This window comes from Siniperca chuatsi, linkage group LG8 (genome assembly GCF_020085105.1).
Source record: "Siniperca chuatsi isolate FFG_IHB_CAS linkage group LG8, ASM2008510v1, whole genome shotgun sequence".
Classification (NCBI taxonomy): Eukaryota; Metazoa; Chordata; class Actinopteri; order Centrarchiformes; family Sinipercidae; genus Siniperca; species Siniperca chuatsi.
Genome location: NC_058049.1, coordinates 27,572,109 through 27,585,131, shown reverse-complemented (window position 1 = coordinate 27,585,131; position 13,023 = coordinate 27,572,109).

Here is a 13,023-nt window from a genome sequence, read left to right as displayed (position 1 = left end):
GTTGGGGGGACAACCGTCTGGTACCTAGGAGTGGGAGTGTTTGAGTTTCTTATCAACCCCCCACGTGACGGCCCCAACCACACAGAAGGGAGGCAAGATGTGGCTGGGGACTTTGGGGGCAGGGATCGGTTTGACCAGGCGGGACAGGTCATCAGGCTTGGTGTTTTTAGAACCTTGGTGTTAAGATAGTACAAAGTTAAAAGGAGGGTAGCCACCACAGAACTGACATTTCTGATGAAGCGACTATAAGAATTGGCAAACCCCAAAAAACGTTTGGGATTTGCTAGTAGGAGTGGGCCACTCGGTCACAGCACTGAACTTAGCGGGGTCCATGCGGATGTTGTGGGCTGAGAGGATGAACCCCAGGAAAGGGACTGTGGAGGCATGGAATTCACACTTTTCGGCTTTGATGAAGAGTTGGTGATCCAGGAGATGCTGAAGGACCTGACAAATAGCCTGGATGTGGCACTCTTCATCTAAAGAAGTATGTTGTCCAGCTATACGAAGACAATCTTGTCCAACATGTCACAGAGAATGTGATTCACTAGTGCCTGAAACACAGCTGGGGCACTTGTGAGGTCACTAGGGGTGTTAAATGCAGTCTTGCATTCATCCCCTTGCATTTATCCCCCTCCCTTATCCTTACCAAATGATAGACATTTCTTAAGTCAAGGGTGGTAAACATTTTGGAAAAGTTCAAAAAGCCGAAGAAATGAGAGGGAGGGGGCACCTGTTCTTAATGGTGATTTTGTTGATGCCCTGGTAGTCAATGCAGGGGTGCAGGGAACCATCCTTCTTATCGACGAAGAAGAAGCCAGCCCCAGCTGGAGAGGAAGATGGATGGATGATGCCAGCAGCAAAAGAAGAGTCGATGTACTCCTGCATGGCCTGACTCTCCGGAGCAGACAAGGAGTAGAGATGCCCTCTCGGGGGATAAGTGCCAGGGAGCAGGTCTCTATGGTCATAGAGATGATGGGGAGGTAAGGATGTGGCCCGAGCCTTGAAGAATACCTCCTTGACGTCAAGGTAACAGGCAGGAACACTGGAGAGGTCTGGAAAAATCAGCAACATCAGAAGGTTCAAGAACCATGGGTGGCAGATGGTGAGGGACAAGGGGGGTCAAAAGTGGAAGGCTGCAGGAGGCAGGAACAAAGGCACCTCTTGTCCCAACCCTTTATCTCCCCTGTGGACCAGTTCATATGAGGGTTATACTTGGAGCCAGGGGAGGCCCAGGGGAGTGTCCATGGGCAGTTATAAGCTAAATGGGTGGAGTGTGATGAGTTAACTTACAATGGCATTAGCCTCCAAAGGCAGGAACAGAGAGAATTAAATCCAGGCCAAGATTCTTAGCCAACTGCCGATCCATAAAGCTCTCATCAGCTCCCGAGTCCACCAGCACCAGGATAGCAGCAGGCCTAGATATAAATCTCTCTCTCTCTCTCTCTCTGGCGATTGTCAGTTCTGATGGCGAGAGCCATCAGGGAGTCTAGGTTGGAAGGGAGCTCTAGCAAGTCAACTGGTGTTTGATGGGGTCAGCCAAATCATGGAGGAAGCATCGAGTTGGGAGGAGGAGTTCCAGCCGCTGTCCGCAGCCAGGCACTCATCTGTGGAGTCCCAACAAAAGAAACTTAAAATGCATCATCATCATTAAGATGGAAAGATGCTGTTTTCCATGCAAAACTGTGATGACTCTTCAGTGATGATATTTGACTCTGGGTTGAGAGCCGATATTCGACACTTGCCCTGCTGCAGACTCATGAGCATTCTAGCTGCCTCTCCTCCAGGAGCAGTGTGATCAAAGATCTTGCAGAGAGTGTCTGGAAATTCTTTTAAGAAAAAGCAGATTTCCTTGCTTACTTGGTCCTAGCCCAGGCCTCGGCTCGACCAGAAAGATGAGAGATGACATAAGCTACCTTGGAGCACTCCATGGGGAACGAGGCTGCTTGAAGCTCAAAGTGCAGGCCACACTGTACAAGGAAGGGCTGGCAACTCTTAGTGTCCCCGGAAAACTGGAGTTGGAGAAGGGACCAGAACAGGGGCTGGAGCTGGTTGAGGAGTCAGCATCAAAACCGGAGTCTGGGTCCATGCAGAAGCCAGCAGGTGTGGAGAAGAGGGGAACAGAGTCTCGAGAATACCCATCAGATGTTGGAGTTGGTTGCTCAGATGGCTAACCTGACCGCTGATGGAAGACTGGAAACTCTCTCGTCGCTCCATCAATTCTCTCACTCCAACACAAACTGCGGTAAGTTGCTTCTCATGCTGGTTTATCTATTTTCCTTGAGCACGGAACGTGAGACTGAAAGTACTACAACGAACTGGCAACGTGTGAAGAGAAGCAGCAGACTATATACTTTGCCATTACCGTTTACCAATTAGCCACGGCAAAAGCTAATATTTTTGAAATAACATCAACCTAACATCACTGAAAACCTCAAAGCAGACACGTAAAAACATGCTAATTAGTAATGGTAACCACTTAGACACAATACAAACTAACCTTTTTGCAGTAACTTCAAGATAGCAACACAAAAGACCGGTAAAGCAGGTAATATCTAGCAAAAACAGTTATCTCATGTCACGTCACATTAAAACAATTTTTTTGTGTTGTTTTCACTTATTGATTAAATAATCACATTTTAAATGTTCTCATTTAAATCGTCTTACCTTTTAAATACCACCGACTGATTGGTTCTGCACTGCGCTGCAGGAGCTTGGTGTTTGTGTCGAGAGTCATTTGCACACATCATTTCATTTCATTTCTGTCTGCAGAAAGTCAGACAAGATCCAATATCCATATCCATATATACATAACTGTCTCTAAACAGTCATGTATTTAGTAATATCTCAAATATTGTCCAAAAGTGCGGCATCATTTACTGCCAAAAAAATGGCCTGTGATTCAACTCTTGATTGTGTGTCTAAGGACAATCCCTGCCACAGCAGCAACACTGAGTTCCCGCTTCATCTACCAGACCCGGCTTTTCAGGCTTTTTTGTAGCTGGATATAATTTGTAGCGTTTTAAAATATGAATGAGGATAGTGATAGTGAGTTACTTGCTACAGTTGCATTTCTAGTATTGATGAAATAGTAAAAACAAAAAAATGAGAGGGTCATACATTGCCATTGTGCAATGTGACAAAGGGCAGTTTGTTTGTTGTCTTATTTGAGTAAATTTTAAGGCTTGTGTCATACGACCACGTCCTCTCGGTTGGTCTGCCTGAATGAACTGTGATAGAAAATTATATAACAGAGTTACTGGCACAAATCAAGTCGTAACAGAATCAGAATCAGAAATACTTTATTGATCCCCGAGGGGAAACTCTTTTGCTACAGCAGCTCACTATCACGTCAGTGCACACAGGAATAGAAGTATTAAGCAAAAAATAAATAAAAAAATACACTATAATAAAGGTCAGAAAATAAATTAAGTACCAAGTGGGTATTATTATAAAATAAAATAAGTGTGAAGTACAAAGTGGGTTTACCGGTTGATGATAATAATATGGTATAAAGTAATAGTGCATGAACTGCCAAGTTAAGTGTAGCTTATTTATAATGAGCGGGAGGATATTGCACAGCAGTAATAGAGGTATGAATAAATATCATTATCAATAAAGTTCTTATTCACAACCACAGTTTATATACTATAGTTTGGATTATTGACAATTCAAATAACTTGCTGGCAGTAGTAGGGGGAGGAGTGGAGACATGGAGAGAAGGGGAGGGAGTGCTAGCCTGCAAGAACAGAAAGGAAGTTAGCAAAAATGCTGATATTGCTTAAAGCTCCTTTAAATAAATAATAATTCTGTTAGATTTATTCAGTTATTTTGAAAATTTGTTTACAATAAGTAAATCTAGTACTAAACAAAATCCAAATACTTTTCTTTCTTAAATGAAATATGCCTAAAAATCCAAAATTTGATTTTTTCTTTTTTAAAAACGCCACTAAATTAATTTACACTCATCCTCAACTTTTATTATCTCCTCGTGTGACTCTTCCTCCTTCTCTTTGGCCATCTCTTAACTTTACCACATTGTCATTCCCCTCAAACCTTCCCATCTCCCTCTGCTCCCAGCTCTCTGTCACTTTACACACAGGGATAACAAGTTTGTCTGTGGTGCTAAAATACATGAGTGAAAACGAAACCTTTTACCAAATTCTCATTGGAGCTTTATCATTCTTGTCCTTTACTGCCAGCATCACATCTCTTCCAAGCTCTCTCTCTCACATAACAAAAAAGTATCTTCTTCTGCCGTCTTTCTCCCCCAAAGTCAAATTTGTTGTTTCACACTTCAAAATATTTCTGCTTCAGCACAGTTTGTTTCCCATTAATAGTACACCCTCTGCCTTTCTTACTCAACCCAGAGGCAAATATCATCACTGACGAGTCATCACAGTTTTGCATGGAAAACAGCATCTTTCCATCTCAATGATGAAGTTTCTTTTGTTGGGACTTCACAGATGAATTAATTCATTTGGGTGATTGTTAACTGAACTTTTGTTAGGAGACTTGCATTCTCTTTTGTCCCACAATCCTGAGAGCCATTGAACACAGCATTGTCCACTCTGACCTGTGACCTGGATGTCACCAGGTCAATAAAAAGATTAGCGATAATTTGTTCTCTCTCTTTTCTCCTGGCTTCATCTCCAGCACGCAGCAGACATTTGTCTGCTACCACCGCCGTGTAATCTGCTCGGAGCAGAAACACAGCACCACCGTACAGCAGCAACCCGAGGGCCTGCTAGATCTCTGCAACAAAGTATACCGCCAACGACTATTACACAAAGCCTGCCAGCTAAACTTTAAAAGCAACTAAGGAAGTTAGCGCCGAGCTAACTGTAAGGAGGACAACAGACAACAGACTGGGTTCCACCCATCTGCATAAATGAACACTTAAAGACAACCACACCTGGCAGAGAGTAACTTTAAAGCTCCCACTGCACATGCTTTCTTGTTCTGACCACGTGCGCTCATGCACGCGAGACACAGGGAGGCAGAACAAAGAAATATACGCACATTCTTTTGCTTGATGTCATCTTAGATCCAAGCAGCCATCTTAGACGCACACACACACACACAACACACACACACACACACACACACACATACCCCTTTGTTCTGTAGTTTAGTATTTAGAGTTAGACTGTGTGTTTTTGCTTTGATTATATTTTAAATAAATGCTTGTATATAACTATGCTGGTTTCTTTAATGTTTCACAAGAGTGAGTAATTTGCCATCCTCTTCTATGTTGAACTCCAAATCCTTCAACCTACTAGCTATCAATAGTAATTTTGGTTATAGTTATTAATTTAGTTATTAATCTGAGTTCCAAATTGATAGTTTAGTATATTTTATGAGAATCAGTCAATTAATTGGCAATTAATCATTTTTCTTCTTTGATAATTCTGTTGTTAATTCCATAATTAATTGATTGAACCTATACATATAAATAAAAACAATTCTCAGTATTAAAACAGTTTGTGCACTGACATATGACTGTGTGCACTGAAACTTACTGTCAAAGTGTATTCAATGTATTGTTGAATCTAAATCTAATGAATCTGGAGCTTACTTCTTGTCTGCCTAGATGGCCAGAGATGATTTTCTGACAAAAGTGGAGGTCAGGATATCTTGGAGGAGTACAGGAAAACAGTTCTCTAAAGCATAGCACCAGAAGACTTCTCAACATACTGGTTGCCCACATGGTTGAGATGATGGTTGAGAATTAAAAGTCACAAGACACACACATCACATGCACACAAAGTGCACATCATGTGCACGCACATCCATGTATCGTGATATGTGGTGTGTGTTTCATGTGACTTATGTGAGGTGTTAGGGGTAGTGTAGAGGGCAGGTGTGTCACGTGAGATGCGGGGTGTATAGGTCAGGTAAAGGAGTGATGTTATAAAAAGAGGGGCGTGTTTTTAACATCCTTCTGGTACATAAGTTGGGGAAACACTCTAGTCAGGTTATCAATCCTTTACGATTGCCTACCTTGTTCACCATCACCTCCAAGCCTTTCAACCATGGATGCTGCTGTTACATCGGGTCATCAACCATTTGCTGTCAAGTCTGCACCATCAGGTATGATTGTCTTCGACTCATCACAATTTTTTACATTCAGTGTTGTAACATGACAATCTGCAGTGGAATTTTTAAGAGGTGGTCCACTATGACAAAGAGGATTAGGGTACGATGTACTGAGGTGCTATCAGAGAGTGTCTTTTTCTGCCAGGTCTTCCATTTGTTATGGAGTGGTGTGAGGCTAGTATTCAACACATGTGTGAAGCAAAGATGCTCTCCCATCGCCAGTGAAATGAAGTGAAAAAAGGTGACTATTGTGATAAAAGTTTTATCATTAGTGTATTGAATTCAATGTATAATTTGTCATGTTTTTCTACACATGCTTATAATCACTCCACCATAGATCAATCAAAATGACACCAGCTCAAGTCAACAACTTGTACAAAAGAAAGCCTGAACGGTCTATATTTTTTAAATATAATGTTGGCGACAAAGTAGGAATCTCAAAGCTTTGAGGAATTTTCAGAAAAGGTTATGAACAAACTTTTACAGATGAACATTTTATAATAACAGAGTGTATACCACGCAACTCTCCTGTTTATAAATTAAAAGACTGTAGTTAAAAGGAGTTAGTTAGCATGCAAAGACTCTGTCTGTGTGGAGCACAACATAAACTAACATCAACTTAGCGGTGGCTGAGAACTACGGTTACAATAATAACCTCATGTTAACCATGGACAAGATCACAACAATAAAACCTCAGAAAACACATCAGTAACATCACATGTACAACAGTCCTTTGCTTAGCTATATACACTGTTACTCTATGCTATGCCCAGTTGTTACGTTACCCATCCGTGGGAGCCGGTTGCTCCACCTGTGGTTGTCCTTACAGAGTTAACAGCTCGGCGTTAACTTGCTTCGTGCTCCTCTTAGCATGTGAAGTTAGCTGGCAGTCTTTGTGTTTGGCAGCCGTTTGCGCTAAACTTTGTTGCAGAGATCTAATAGGCCTACACAGCGCTTTGGTAGATTAGGAGACTTCGGTTCTGCTGCGTGTTTCTACTCCGAGCAGATTACACAGCGAAGCCAGGAGGAGAGATTTCAGGTGGGTGTCTGCTGGTGTGCAAGCTGCACTGAGAGGGAGATAGCCATGGCTGTCTGCCACAGTGAAGGATTTCAGGAGAAAAAGAGACCAAACATATCATTGCTGACCTTTTTATTGACGTGGTGACATCCAGGTTACAAGTCAGACTGGCCAATGCTGCATTCTATGGCTCTCAGGATTGTGGGACAAAAGAGAATGCAGTCTCCTAACAAAAGTTCAGTTAACAATTAAAATGAAGACTTTGGAGTGGCCTAGTCTAAGTCCTGACCTGAATACTATTGAGATGCTGTTGCATGACCTAAAAAGGGCGGTTCATGCTCGAAAACCCTCCAATGTGGCTGAATTACAACAATTCTGCAAAGATGAGTCAGCCACACCCAGACCTGATTACTGCCAAACCTGTTCTCAATCAAGAAATCACTTAAATAGGACCTGCCTGACAAAGTGAAGTAGACCAAAAGATCTTCAAAAGCTAGACATCATGCCGACATCCAAAGAAATTCAGGAACAAATGAGAAAGAAAGTAATTGAGCTCTATCAGTCTGGAAAAGGTTATAAAGCTATTTCTAAAGCTTGTGTTATCTTTGAGTAATATTTAAATTTGTTTGATGATCTGAAACATTTAAGTGTGACAAACATGCAAAAAAATAAGAAATCAGGAAGGGGGCAAACAATTTTTCACACCACTGTAAATCTGTGTCTGGAAGCTTTACAACATCTATTATTGCATCATCCAGTTCATTTTCTACTTTTTGTCTAATAGATTCACAACTACCAGTTTGTCTTAATGCATCTACTTGATGCTGTGTATGTTCCATTTGTGAAAAAACACCAACAACTATACAAAACAATCAAAAATCAAACGAACTAAAACATTTAGCCTCATGAGAAAAGACTGATAATAAAAAGTATGACAGCTCCTAGTAGTGAAAAAAAACCCCAACAGCAACTATACAAACAACAAAAAAATAAAACAAACTAAAACATTTAGCCCTGTGAGAAAAGACTGATAATAAACGGTATGACAGCTCCTAGTAGCAGATGCAAAAATCCTCTACCAGTTTGTTTGATCACTTTCTTTTTATCAGAAACTCCAACCTTCTGTCAGCAATCACTCTAATTCCAGCTTGTTCCTTCTTCAAGATTCTGTACTGATTCGTAGTTAACGATATTTTACCTTTTAACACATTCAGTGCTATTTCGCACAAGGCATGGATAAAATCATTGGTGGCAATAGTGAGAATAATTTTCCTCAGAAGGTGTGAAGCCTTATATAACATGTTGAGTTGAACCACATTTTTGTGAATGTGTGATGGCATTTCATATGGCATGGTGCAGCTGTTGCATTATTAAAAGATTTTAAGAATTATTTTGTCCTATATGGAAACATCTGCCAACCTAACAGAAAGATTTGGTATTGATCTCTAGGGTTTTTAAAAAGAAAAACAAGATAATTGGTGTTCAATTTAATGGTTGCACTGGCCTTACCCTGAATAAATACATTCTATACAAGATATTTACATGGTGGACATATTTGGTAAAAACATTCTCAACATTCTGCCGCCTGCATCATTCATCGGATCATCATAGGTTGACTTTATGTGGTGGGAGAAGAGTGTCATCAAAAATCATCAAAAAGTCATCATATAAAGGCTGCCAACATGATTAAATGTATGCAATTATCTATTTTTTCAGAAAACAGTTTCTCTGCATTTTCAATCATGGTCTTCACAAAAAATGTTTTACCACTATTTGATGGACCTGCCACAAACATGCTAAATGGGTGCACAGAGCCTGGCAAAAAGCTCAATATCCATAAGGCAGTGTTTTGAAATCAGGAAAAAACTTGTGTGTTTGTTGGCATGAGCAGCTGTCATTGCGCCCATGAAAATATTAACATCTTTAGCCCTACAAGCCTGTGCATTTTTCTGACACTACTGTACCATAGCAACATCGTCAGAGATGAAGCAAAATTGTCTCACATCATAGTCATCACATCAACACCAGTTTTGTGAATTTTTCACGTTCAGACTCCAGTTCACACGTTGAATGATCTGTCCTTAATGTGAATCTACCCCACAGACTGGTTAAGATTAGCTTATTGAAGCTTTGGGCTGCTTTGTTCACACACATGTTTTTGGGTTCAACCTTATATCTTCTTTAGCATAATAATTCTCAATGTATTCCACACCAGTCACATAGCTTGGATAACCTGATGGCTCCTGCTAACACTTCAGAAAGGAGCTGCAGAGACTGGATCTGTGGTTGTGGGCCACCTGCTGCCCCCATGTTCCTGTTCAACAACTGCTACTACAATTGTTGTTATTGGCTCTGTTACTATATTGTCATTATTATTCCTATGACTGTCATTCCTATTATTATTAATTTATTAATATTACAACTACCATTACATTATTACTATTTTAAAATTCTAGGTGGTATTTGCATTGTGCCCCCCCTCTCTCTCTCTCTCTCTCTCTCTCTCTCTCTCTCTCTCTCTCTCAAAAACCTAACATGCCGCTGCCCACCATTGAGTCTGGTTCTACTCGAGCTTGCCACTGTTGCCAAGTGCTTGCCCATGGTGGGAACTCTTGGGTCTCTGTAAATAATATTATAAAGAGTACGGTCTAGGCCTGCTCTATAGGAAAAGTGCAATGAGATAACTTCTGTTCAGAATTGGCGCTACATAAATAAAATTGAATTTTGACATAGTCCCTAAATAGTGTGTCTGACTGCTCAGGGAAATGCCAAATCTCATCTATCTGGGCTATCTGGTATCCTTTTCAAGTGTTTTGTATCTCAAACGAAACGCAAATACCTGACAGCTTTCTTCACTACTGTGCTGACAACTGCTAGTCTGATTTAAGCTCTCTACACAAGTCCTGCAAAGTGGAAACATGAGTTTACCATTACATCTGTATGGAAGAACAGGGTGATACAACCACCTAGTGCACTTGATAAATCCAAAGTAGTTGTCAATCGATCCGAAATCTTTAAAAATGATCTGGGGATGACCTACAAGTTACGGCTTCTGAGACTGTACAGTGATGTAGAGAGATGTAAAATCATAGTATCTGATGAGCATCTCAAGGATTGAGATGTGTTGGTGTCATGTAGCTTTCCATAAACAGTGTGTGTAAAGACAGCCAAATGTTTTCTGCTCACAGGTTCAGCAGTCTGTGTTATAGCATCATCATGAATGATGATATGTCTCCACACCAGTATTAGTAATCCGAGCAGTCTCAGACTGGGCATGGGTTTCACAATGTTCCGGATGTTGTGTTATAAAGTCATTTTCATCCCAATACTTTATTTCCTCTTCTGACCATGATTGTGGACATGAGTTCAGTTCATGAGATGAAGCTGTAAATAATACATACAAACAAATGCAATGAGAATGGAAGACTTAGTTTTATTTTAAAATATGCACTGAAATATTGTTAAATGACATACCTTCTCTAAGTTTGGGTTGTTTTGCAGGAGGAACTCCTTCACAGTTATAACTTGCAGAGTTAACTTCAAGATAAACACAGAAACAAAGAATAATTGAATGGCAAAAGTATAAAAATAAAATTATACAATAACTCACCATCGCTAGTAGAAGCTCCTTCATTGACTTGTTCTCCATTAGAGGACGCCCCTATTAAGACAGGTCTTAAGCATAGTGAAGAAAATACATGTTGGTCTTTTTATAAAAAAAATTTCTGTCAACAAAAACAAGTAAATACAATAATAGTTCAACTAATCATATATCAACACCATGATGAATGATTCCAGGAAATAAAAAGGTGCTCTTATGTGTGAAGCACTGTCGAAGTAGTTTCAAAAACAGGATATCCAAAGTGAAGTATCCTTATATACTGTATCTGCCTTCTATAAAATGCACCCCTTTTTATAGCTAGGTCATCCCTCACTCACACCTGTGTTAAAAGACAATTATCCACACACACCAAATCCTTTCAGATAATCACAAGGATGTATCATTGTAATGTCTCAGCATGTAAACACAAATCCCTATTGTCCTTACAGAGCCCACCATAGCACACAAACCATGATGTCACCTTTTTTCCTCAGTGGTACAAAAAGACCTGTTTGAATGCAAAACACCTCAGCCACATTTAGCAGAACAGGTACTGTCACAATGTCTCTACAACATGGTAAATGGACTGTACTTGTATAGCGCCTTTCTAGTCTTTCTGACTACTCAAAGCGCTTCACACTACATATCACATTCAGCCCATTCATACAATGATGGCAGTTGCCTGATTAGTTAGTGTACAAAGAAACTAACTAATCAGTCACACACTGAAGGGATAGACCTCAGAAGCAGTTTGAGGTTCAGTGTCCCAAGGACACTTTGATATGTGCGCTGGGGGAAGCCATTATCGAACCGATGACCTTCCGATTGTCTGCCATCAAGCCACAGCCACCATATATACCATTTCTACAGTTTTTGTGATAAATTAATCCCACAGCCACCCTTTGTAAAAGGATAAATTAAATAAATCCACAAAACATCCTTTTAAATCTCCATGAGATGTCATTGTACGACATTTTCTCTGTGTGTAAACATAAGACCCTATTATCCTTGCAGAACCCCCCCAACATGTTCAAACAGCTTGATGACAAAAAGACAAATCTGTATGATATACCTAAAAAAGCCACCTTTTAGCAGACCATACAGTCACAATGTCTCTACAGCATCAGACAGTCACAATGTCTCTACAAGATCAAACACCATATAAACCATTTCTACAGTTTTATTGACAAGCAGATGGCATCATAGCACACACAAACAGCATGAGAACACCTTTTTTCCTCATGGGGACAAAAGATCAATTTGAATACAAACACCCTCCCCAGTCACCCTATAGTAGATCAGGTACTGTCATATGATTCACCTGCCCTCTACACTACCTCCACCCACCACCACACATAAGTCACATGAAACACACCTATATAGTTTCATTTTAAAAAAAGGTTCAGTAATTTCTTAAAACAGCTGGCCACTGCATTATAAAACACCACCTTAACAGGAGGAAATAGGGCATTTGTTGGGGACTACTTTCAGCGACCGATTAATCCACATTTGGTCCTCTAGTGAGTATTTGGCAGCAGGACGGTATATGTGGAATTGAGTCAAAATAAACTACATTGTGTGTGTTCATGGTAATGAAGGAACATATCACCCAGTGCAACAGTGTGGCTCATTGATGTGTTTTTAATAGTTTTGGGACAACAATGGAGCTCTATGGCACAGATACACACACACACACACACACACACACACACAATCAGGGCCGCACATTCGGGGCCCTAGACAAGCTTCCACAATCAAATTTATTTAATTTTTTTTTTTTTTTACCTTTCAGACATTATAATCAAAATCTTCTTAACAGTTCTACAGTAAAAGTACTGCACTTTTTTTATTACAAACAAGAACAAGAGCTAATAAGAAATATCAGCCATAGCATGTTTTTTTAATGTCAAAATAAAAAAAATATCTTTTTTTCTGGCTGCAATTTAGGAATGGGTAGAGCTGAGATACAGGGAGTGTAAAAACTATATATTGATGGAATATTGATAAAAGTAATACAAGAAATCACAAGATGTCGCTGGTCAGTAAAACATAAACATAGGCTGTATAGAGTACTTGAACAAACGACAAATGTTGTCATTTTCCTGGTGAGGTCTTCTTTGAGATGTCATATATATATATATATATATATATATATATATATATATTTTGTATTAGTCTTTTGATGAAAATTAGTTTTTGTCCAGCTTTAGTCATTTGATTTTTGTTAGTTTTAGTCAAAAAAACTAAAGACATTTTAGTCTCATTATCGTACTGCATTTTAAATTTGTATGTCTTCTAAGCATTTTGA